The sequence below is a fragment of the Euprymna scolopes genome, chromosome 27 (assembly GCF_053919585.1).
Source record: "Euprymna scolopes isolate OS-2025 chromosome 27, ASM5391958v1, whole genome shotgun sequence".
In the NCBI taxonomy this organism is placed as follows: domain Eukaryota; kingdom Metazoa; phylum Mollusca; class Cephalopoda; order Sepiida; family Sepiolidae; genus Euprymna; species Euprymna scolopes.
In genome coordinates, this window is record NC_136508.1 from 23,464,429 (window position 1) to 23,475,586 (window position 11,158).

Genomic DNA, 11,158 nt, shown 5'->3' on the forward strand with positions numbered 1-11,158 from the left:
GTGTGTGTGTGTGTGTGTGTGTGTGTGTGTGTGTGTGTGTGTATGAGAGAGAGAGAGAGAGAGAGAGAGAGAGAGAGAGAGAGAGAGAGAGAGAGAGAGAGAGAGAGAGAGAGAGAGAAAGAAAGGCACTGAGAACACCAGTCTGTGGATAATGGCTCAGTTTGTTTATTAAAGAAAAACCTGGATTCATGAACGATTGAAGTGGCTTCCAGAAAGTCCATTTCGAATAAATTCAGAAAGTTCTCTGATTGATCCAAAAAATAATCCTTTTCTTTTATTCAAGATCGTGTATGCGCAGGCGATGATTTTTGATGTTGATGTGTAAACATGGGCCGCTAATGCTTCTTTCGGGCGAAGTCGAAAAGCGAAATATTGAATTTGAAGTAAAACCATCAGTCTCTATGTCGCAATAATGAAAATATTAAAAAACTATGAAAAACGATAAGCTAGAATATTACTTATTAATGAAAAAAATGTTGAATATTTTAAATTTTCGACTCTAATAACGAAGAAACACCGAATAATAAAACTCAAGCAGTCTTGTATCCCTTTTTGCCGACCGACTTAAGGGAGATAATTCAACCGTAAACAAATTTTGAATAAACTCCCTTGAATATTTTGATATCACGTTAAAAATCGAAAAAAAAAAAAATTAATTAGATTTTGTAAAAAATTATACAGATGAAATACTATTAAATATGTGTCTTATAGACACATATTTAATAGTATTTTATTTGTTGGCTTCTAGGCTTGATATTTGCATTATTCTAACTACTGTTCTCATCTCATTGTTATTTGGCAGTTGTATTTCTGACTTTTTTAAGGTTGACTCCCGTGTTCAACAATATACACTAGAAGAAAGTCGGAGGTTTTATCGGTCGCAACCTTGTAAGACAAATACTCAGAATGATGACAGAAATCCTAATATTCTAAATAATAAATTCGTTCATAGTAAATCAAGGGAGATAATTCTGAGGTAAGAAAAAATATAAATTAAGTCACTGTGTAGGTTTTTTCACACAAACTTCACGTAATAAATCTATAAACAATCTCAAAAATGATGTTATAAGGATTAAAATAATGGAATAGATTACTTTAGTCGCGAAATATTTTTTTATTGTAGAAATTGGTTTCCCCGATATTTTTAAATCTTCATGATCATCATATGAATCTGAAGATTTTATTGTTGGCATTGGTTTCCCTAATATTTTTTTTAATGAGATTTCTTTCTGGAATGACACCGAGTAGTTATGAGAGGGACCACGTAAAAGTTGACAACATCTTAAGTAAAAATGATTTTTGTGCAAAGTACTGGATTCGAACTAAGAACACCCAGATCGTTAGTCTTTGTCAATAACCACTAAATCCCCATTACCTCCCATTACATCAAGTGACCTACCAGGATCAGTATTCCATTAATTATTTTCAAGATCAAAAGACAGAGAATCAGTAAAATTTGGATTACCAGTGCTCTTCAATGTGTTGCCATAGACGGTTGTGTCGTCTGTATATTATTAATATAGTGGCTGTGTTATACAACAAATTTTGGGATATTGTAAAAACAACAAATACTAACTGCCTTAAAAAGTCCAAATTCGCGAAATTTGCCTTAAAATGTCGAATGGTTTTAAAGTGGGGGATTCATTTACTAGAATGTTGCAATAGAAATCGAGCTCAAATTAAAAATCTTTAATTGGTTTTTTCAGTTTTTATATATTTGTAAAGTAAGATCTATTTGACAGAAAACCGGAAAAAATTGGAAAAAAAGACAAAACTAAAAATAATGTGGGAGAGGGTCTTGCTCATACACCTCCATCTTTCATTAAAAACTTATTTCCAAATGGCGCCTGAACCAGCTGCTACAGACATTGACAGGAACCAGAGTAAGAGATGGTACATTCAGAATACAAACTATATGACATGTAACAAACTCAATTGGCAGCACCACGTCGCAGCGCCGTTTACAAATAAATAAAATAGCCAAGCCAGCTGAGTGAAGTCTCTTACCGACCTAAAGAGCATCGTGTATCACTAGCCAGGCCAGGGAAGGCTCATCACAAAACAGCTACCAAGTAACGATGGTTAACCTTATCGAAGGCTTTGGATCTAAATTAATCACCACAATCTCTGTGTTGACTTTTTCTATCATCAAACGCATCATATGTAAGTTATCCTGGATTGCCCTGCTTTTCATGGTACAAGTTTGCTCGGGGCTAATGAGGCTAGTCAGGACAAGCTGCAGACGATTTGCATGAATCTTGACCAAAATCTTTAACTCGGTGTTTAGGGCCGATAATTATCTAACCCATCCCCACCATCTTTGCTTTTGCATCACATCTTCACGACACCCCTAGTAAAGTATTGAAGATTGAGCCATTCTTAAACCATTAGTTAAATAAAACTGTCGGCAAGGGAACAAAGATGTGCGACAACCTCAAATACACTTCCTAGCATTCTTTTTAACGTAGCCCTAATCACAAAAGCTTGGTGCTCCTTTTTAGGTAGGGAGGTAAGCTGAGCCTTGATTATATTAAAGCTAGCACTATCCCCCTCCTCCACTACCCGATCTAATGTAGATTTTGATGTAGCGTTATCTGCCCTAGATTCTAGATTGAGTTGTTTGCTAACACTGGCAGAAAAGGACCTAATGATTTCCTAAATTTTGATTCACAACTTATTCCCGATTATAGCCCCCATCAATTCCTGCTGTAGGGTTAGTAATAGCCCGTCACGGTAGCCCTCAGCATCGAACAATGACATGTTGAACTTCCAATAACAAACTAATCTAGGCTTAGGTCTATCTAAGTTTATCTGTACATGAAGAACTCGGTGATCTGAATACGCTATATTGTGAAAACTTGGACAATTCAATTCTCCTAGGTCGACTCACTTAACTAGGAACTCAAGAGTTGTACCGCACTGGAGTCGTGCCTACATATACAAGTCCACACTAAGTCATGAGACTTTTCATTTTGGAATTTGTCGATAAGATCGAACTTATCCATTAACTCACAAAATAAAATGGCATTGCGATCTCTGTTAGTTCCCCTAGAAGGTAACCCAAATCGATTTAAATCGGCATCCAGGACCACATTCCAGTCTCTCGCTAAGATAACCATTTGAGAAGTACTCATTGATTCGCAAAAAAAAAAAAAAAAAAAAAAAAAGCAAGCTTGACATGATTTTTGGCCGCATGAACTCCAATGAAACAAAATGCTCTACTTTTTATGGTGACATCCTGGACGCAAAGTCTCCTCTCCAGATCTATGTAATATGGGTTACACAATGCATCTAAGACCTTTTACCTAGCCAAATGAGAATTAAAGTACACTGAGTAAACACAATAAGACTTCGACAGTGCAGCCAAATGGTCATCTGGAATAAGGTGGGTTTTTTGAACGCAACAAATATCCACTCCAAGATGGTGCAAGTCCAGGCTCAAGCGAAATTTTTGCAAGTTGGCCTTTAGCCCTCAGACATTCAAACTAGCAAGCTTGATATCCATGATGGTGTCTTAGCGTTGGAAACCAAAAACAAACATCGTGGTCATTAGCATGTTGACGGCTCTCGTGATTCAATAGGTGGAGCTGGTGATGATTGTTTTCTGGAGTACCTATGGCTGGGCTTTTCTTTGTAAAGTGGGTGATTGCACTTTTAGTTTTTTCTTCAGATCTTTTAGTTCCAGGAATTGTTTGCCTCCAGGGTCTTTTTTCTGTGACATTTTTTTGTGACATTTTTCTCACACGCTCCTTCTTTCTAAGTTTATCTAGAGCTAGTCTTCCTTTCACAAGTTTTCGAGTAATTTTATGATTAATTCACTTGTAGAATTAATGACTATTTTGGGGGTTTTGTCCAATCATCATCATCATCATCATCATAATCATCATAATCATCAACAACAACAAATAATGATAATAATAACAAGTGGAAGGTTATGAACACAAAAGCCTACAAAACTGGTCCCAAAATTCTTTGCTTAAGGCACAGTCAACTACCAGTCAAGTCTTGCTCCATTCACTCGACAAACACGTTCCAAGCCACAAACAATGGAAAAGAGCCTTCTGCAAATACAGAAGAGTATCTGACGGGATAGAAAGAACAGATAGACTGTAAATGAAGATGGGATAGATGTGCGAATTGCACACCTTCGCTCTTCCCTTTAACGAAAGGTTTTTGCTGATGCACAGTCTAGCAGCTGACCGGACTGCTTTCAGAACATCTGACTAATTTTTCTTCCGCTGAAGGTAAGGACTCAACCAAATGCTGAGTATCTTGCAAGGCCTGTCGCTCCAGCTAAAGGGCCCCTAAATGAGGATACCCCTCCAGGCACCGATACCCAAGCCTGTAAAATAGATTGAAGCTCAGTCAAACACTTTCCATGAAAATAATGATACAGCAGAGACAAACTCGCAACATCTCTTCTGCGAGATAGAGGTTACAGGGAAGAGAAAAGGACATCTCCTATGAGGCTACGAAGTCTATTTTGAACTCTATCAAGGCAGGACAAGTTCTTTCTAGCAGCTTCTGCCCAGATGTGGCAACAGTATTCCATACTTTGACGTTTCTGGCTCTTATATAGGTAGAGAATTGCATCAGCAGTGAGATATCTATGGCTAGACTAGGCTTAGGTCTATCTAAGTTTACCCGTACACAAACAAGTTGGTGATCCGAGTAATCTATATTATGAAAACTTGCACAATTCAAAACTCGTATGTCAACTCGCCTAACAACCAGATGATATAACTCGAGAGTTGTACAACACCAGTGCTGTGCTTAACTGTCCAAGTCCACGCTAAATCATGAGGCTTTTCATTTCGAATTTGTCCATAAGATCAAACTTATCCACAAACTCACAGAATAAAACAGTATCCAACTCTGTTTGTTCCCTTAAAAGATAACCCAAATTCATCTAAACTGGGATTAAGGATCACATTCCAGTCTTTCGCTAAGATAACTATTCGAGAAATACTGATGAACTGCTTGATTTGCCAAAAAAAGAAGCAAGCCCAAATTCTGGGTTGCATATACCCAATGAAATGAAACGCTCTACTTTTATGGTAACATCCAGAACGCAATGTCTCCCTTCCGAATCTATGTAACATGGGTCACACGACACATCAAGAGACCTTTTCATGAGCCAAGAAACCCCTCTCAGTGGGAATTTACGTATGCTGAGTAAGCACAATAAGACGTAGACAGTGTATCCAAACGGTCAAGAGAAATGAGGTGGGTTTCTTGCATGCAATAAATATTCACTCCAAGGTGCTGCAGGTCCAGGCTCGTGCAATTTTCATGAGTTGGCACTTAGCCTTCGAACATTCACACTAGCAAGCTTGATATCCATTATAGTGCCTTTTGGTTGGGAACCTTCCTGTCGCATTATACGCCATCCGATCCATATTTTGTACTGCCATGAATGCCACCCCACACGAAAGGTTTTTACCTGTTCAGCGATGGAGTTCAGCAGGAGCTTCACTTCCATCCTGGCTCTCTTGATCCAGTACTGTGTTTCTGAGTCAACATGCATGTTACAGCAAGAACGATCCCTTGGTGGATGAGGTAGAGCTCATAGAGGTGAACCCCCAGTATGCTTTAGTATAACATGCAGATGGTAGAGTGTCTAATGTGTCTCTCAGAGACCAAGCACCTGCCAGAGACGTACCATGGACAATCCCTGAGGACAAATCAAGTCCCCCTGACACTGGAGCTCCTCCAGAAGATCATGGCACTGAAATTGCTCCTGACAAGTCATCTAATGACACTGTCTCTGTTGGGGCTCCCTTAGACATTTCAGATTGGTCAACACCTGAATCCCTGACAGATGAAAGTCTAGCACCCAAAAAACGTGTCCATCTACGGACTGACTCTGACGCAGAATGGCCTGCTCCTCTGAGAAGGAAACATTTCGGAGCGATGTATTTAAAGCCTACAGGCAGGTTTGCACTAAAGAGCCTTTCTGCTTGAGTACTTCGACCCCAAATTATTGACTGCTGAGGCAGCCACTGGGAGCTCGTAGGAAGCCTAGGCATTTAAGGAACTTTCTTCCCTAACATTTTTCATTACAGATATACTCGTAATCTGCTGTGATACTATCCACCATATTTTCTTTTTTGTGTCAGTGACTGTGAAATCCTTCTAGACCGAGACAATTGCCATTATTTTCCCAAATTAGAGTGCCCCATTTTTTTAGCGGCTGGATTTCAAACACATCAAACAGTGGACCTCTTATCAGACACTGCACATGTTCAGAAAATAAAAAATTTAATTGTAGATAATTTTTAAGAATTTAATTTATTTCCTGTTTCTTGTCACATTCGATAATTTTAACAAAAAATAAACGAAAAAATTTCAGAATGTTTTATGTGGATTGAAAATTTGTAATATATTGATTATTCGCATTATAATGTTCACATCGGATGCTAAAATATTTTTATAATAACATCCATATCGTTTTATATGTGAGTCAACGCGTGTTTTTGAATTGAAAGATTGTTGTATTGTGTTTGGTATGGATACGAAACGTCCCAATAGCACTCCCCCTGATGAAGCGCTAGCTCTGTATATGTAGTGAAGCCAAGACTACTATTTCTCCATTACATGTCTCTTTCTCTCTACTCTTCCCTTTCCCGCTTCCCTCCTGTTTTTGAATAGAAGGATATGAGTAGGATTTCATTTAAATATCAACACGAATTTTACATAATTTTTGCAACATTTCATTTGTCTGTTATAGACAAAATCTCTGAAATATTATTAATAAAATGGATTCACAATGTTTAAAATGAAGGAATTTGATTTTTGATGCCAAATAGCAGACATAACGATTCGGAAACATAAAAAAGATAAAATTGTTTTTCTTTTGCAATCTAGCAAAAATTGATGATTGCTTCAAAACATACAATGTCTTCTCCAAGAAGATTCAGACTAATAAAAAGATGAACATGGCCACAACGACAATCTTCCACTGTCATTCAAGACTGACACAATCTCATTAATTCAATCATTTTTTTATGCTTTGTTGTTTTTTTTTTTTTGTTGTTTTAATTATTTTGTCGCGACATAATTAAAAAATATATATTTTATTTTATATCATCTATTTAAGTCTACAATTATAACAATATTGTTTCAGAAATATTAAAACCTGGCAAAGAAAATTATCGAAAATCTACTGTGACTTCTGGAAAATCTACAACAGTGTAGTAAATAATGGGCAATCAACAATTCCCCCACGATCAAACAATCATGAGGTAGTTTGCTCTGCAACTGAGAAGACTAACCTGCTTGCCAGTCGGTTGTGCTCCAACTCCACACTGGACCCTACAAAAGCATGTGGACTTGATCTCATCCCGGCTGTGCTATGAAAAAAGTGTGCCACCGAAGTAGCTCCAGTTCTCCCCACACTTTACAACAAATGCCTTAATGAATCTTGCTTTCCTGCCTGATGGAAAACTGCTTCTGTAGTACCAGTTTTCAAAAATTCTGGCGAAAGAACTGACCAAGTAAATTATCGCCCCATTAGCCTCTTCCCACTTTTCGCCAAAATATTTGACCAAGCTATCACCTTACAGATGCTAAACTTCTGACTGACATACAATATGGATTTAGGCAAGCCCGATCCACAGCAGACATCCTAACTGTAATCTCAGAACATATATACCATTCACTGGACAAAGCGGAGGAGGGTAGAGCAGTAATCCTAGATATATCTAAGGCTTTTGACAGGGTATGGTTTGAAGGTCTTCTCAAGAAAATCAGATCATATGGCATCACTAGAAGAATACATAATAAAATCCTTCTTAGATAAGAGAAAAATCCAGGTTGTACTTGATGGTCGCACATCTAAACAATATGATATAAATGCAGGAGTGCCTCAGGGGTCCCTCCTTGAACCTCTGTTATTGCTAATATTCAAAAATTACCTCCCTGACAAAATTGTCTGTGAGAAGGTTATATATGCTGACGACACCATGCTCTATAACAGACACGGCAGGAAAACAAATGAACACATATCTACAGAAATAGCAGAAACACTAGAGGATGACCTCCGTTCTGTAGTGGAATGGGGACAAAAATGGATGGTCACATTCAATGCTTCCAAGACTAAACTCGTTTCCTTCAATAATTACAAGAAACCTTTTCTACCACCAATAGCAATGGCCAATGATTCTTTATCTGAAAGTACATCTTTTAAACTCCTTGGCCTAACGTTCACAGGAAACATGAGTTGGAATAATTACATTGAGAGTACTGCCAGGGCCGCTGCAAAGACGGTAGGTTCTCTCTACCATGCTAGAAAGCTACTAACGCCCGAAAGGATCCTACAAACCCGACAAGCAACTACATCCCACCCCTTCACAGTAGAGATCCCTAGATGTAAGAGAGCTTTCTACTCCAGTAGTTTCTTCCCCAGAACAGCTAGACTTTGGAATTCCCTTCCGGGTCCCTGCTTCCTCAACTGTACTCACATTCCGATACAATTACTTATTCCGATTCTTTATTAATCTTTAAATATTTAACTATAAAAGAGTTATTGTGTCCCGATTACTGTAAAAACACATCTTAAATGCGCCTACATTTTCTCAAACGTAAAACACACATTTGTGATGAGGTGACCTAGAGATTTTAATCTTACTGGAAGTTTAAATCAATAAATATTTATTTTATTATTAATTCAAGCAGTGGGAAATGTTTCTTAAACCAAAATCAAATGAAAAAGATAATTTAAGGAATCGGTTTTGGTATCGGAAAATAGGTTCAAATTTTTCCGATTCTGATACCCCAAAAAACTCCGAATTTTTCGAATCTCGATTCCGATTCTGATTAATCATCCCAACACTAGTAATAATATTAAAAGAGAAATTATTAATTAACAACGATAACTTATCATTATCATTATAAGAAATGGATTAATTACATGTTAAAAAGTTCAATTTTCATTTAATAAAAATCCATTTGCACAATATCATTTTTTTAAATATTTTAACACAATAGGTGTATAACGTCTTTCGCTTTCACAGATTAAATTATAAAAACAAAATTATTTTCACTAAAAATATTTCTCTAAAATCGGCTTTACCACAAAATATCTCCCTTAAACAGAAATTCCTTTTTTCTTTTTCTTTATTTTTGTTACACGGTACAGAAGCCACTCGGGGATAAGGGTTATTGTATGCACTTCTAAGAAAGAAGCTTTGTTCATGGAATCTACGTTTTGGTTTTGGCACAGATAAAGAGTGGGCAAACTTTTTGACAGTGGTTTCAGCTAAACAGGTGTTTATCATGAAAGATTGGCGAGGTGGGACCAGAGATTGGAGCTCAGACGAGCACTTGTCATGGAAGTAACGATAAAACAAAGAAAGGCTTGCAACGTCTCTCCTGTAGGAGAGAGGTTGCAGGGATGAGAAAAGGGTATACCCCACTAAGCCTATTTTGTACTCTGTCAAGGAAGGATAGGCTGTTTTTAGCAGCTCCTGCCCAGATATGGCAGCAGTACTCCATCCTTGGAGTAAATAAAAATCCATTTGCACAATATCATTTTGTTTAATATTTCAACACAATAGTTGTATAACATCTTTCGCTTTCACAGATTAAATTATAAAAACAAAAAATATTTTCATAAAAATATTTCTCTAAAATCGGCTTTACCACAAAATATCTCCCTCAAACAGAAATTCCTATAGAAATCCTCCAAAACTGAAGACTCTGTTAAATAGGGGCCCCTCCAAAATTATGGCTCCCTAAATGAGACCCCCCAAAATAATTCCATTGTTTTATTTTTATTAGATTAATAGCGGAAACAAACGTTCCACTTCTAGAGATAAACAGACCCCGAAATATCCTTAATCAATAAAACCGTTTTGAACAAAGACAGAATTACTTTCCATCTTTTGTCATTTGCGAATGATCGAAATTCAAATGAAAACTCCTAAAAATAATTATACATACTTCTTTTCATCAGCGTTTACGAGCAAGACTACCTTCCTATATATATTTTTTTTTATTTTCGTCTATTTTTCAATTTTTTTAGGGGATTATTATCGAATGGACCCTAATATTCTAGATTATTAAAAGAAAAAAAATGCCAAAAAAAAAAAAAATGAATATTTAAAGATTTGTAAGTTTCTAAGAAAACATACTATACAACCGATCCCCCATTTTAGAACCACTCGACTTTTTTATGGACAAATTTCACCAATTCGGCGTTCTTTAAGCAGTTTGACCTTTTTTGTTCATTGTTTTCTAAATTGTTATCATCGATTGGACACTAATCTAGCAGATTATTAAACAAAAAATGCAAAAAAAAAAAAGAAGCAATATTAAACCAAACATGGCGACCAGTGAAAATAGTACAGAATGCACTATATAAGTTTTACCATCATGAAAACTTCTTATCAAAGATAATTATAAATATGAGATTTATTTAAAAACAGATCTGAATATACATAAAAATTAACTTTTTACAGCTAAGTTTTTAGTTGGTAGTATCGCACATTGACCATTAATCATTGCACTCAGATTAATAAAAGAAATATACTTTTTATAAGAAAGATGTGTGTTCTTGTCGAGTGGTTCCAATATTGGAGATAGATTCGCTAGAACGTTGTATAATTTTTTTTTATAATCTATTAGATTAGTGTACAATCAATGATAATCTGCTGAAAATATTGCAAAACGACAAAAAATTGAAAAAAAAAAAGAAAAAAAACTGCTTAAAAACGACTAAATGGCACCTAGAAACCAGACTATAAATTAAATTACACATTTCGATGTGTTTCCTGGGTAGTATATTGAATAAAACTTATGTTAAATAAAACTTATATTAAATAAAACTTATATTAAATAAAACTAATATTAAAAACAAACTATGACAGTAGAACTAGATTTTATTTTTTTATTATAAAAACAATGTGGATAGATTTACGGTGAGAACTTTGTGTGAAGTTAAACCCTACAAACAGACTTGATTTATATTTTCATTTGTAAAATGTTATTCCCCTTGATTCTGTCGGTAAAAAATGATATTAAAAATGCTTTTGTTCAATTATTTTAATAGCGTTTAATCAGTTCGAAACAAACGTTTGTATGAAGTCCATTACTAAACAATTTTCACACGCATTTTAATTATTTAAATTGGACGTGAATAGCATTAAGTTTGTTCAAT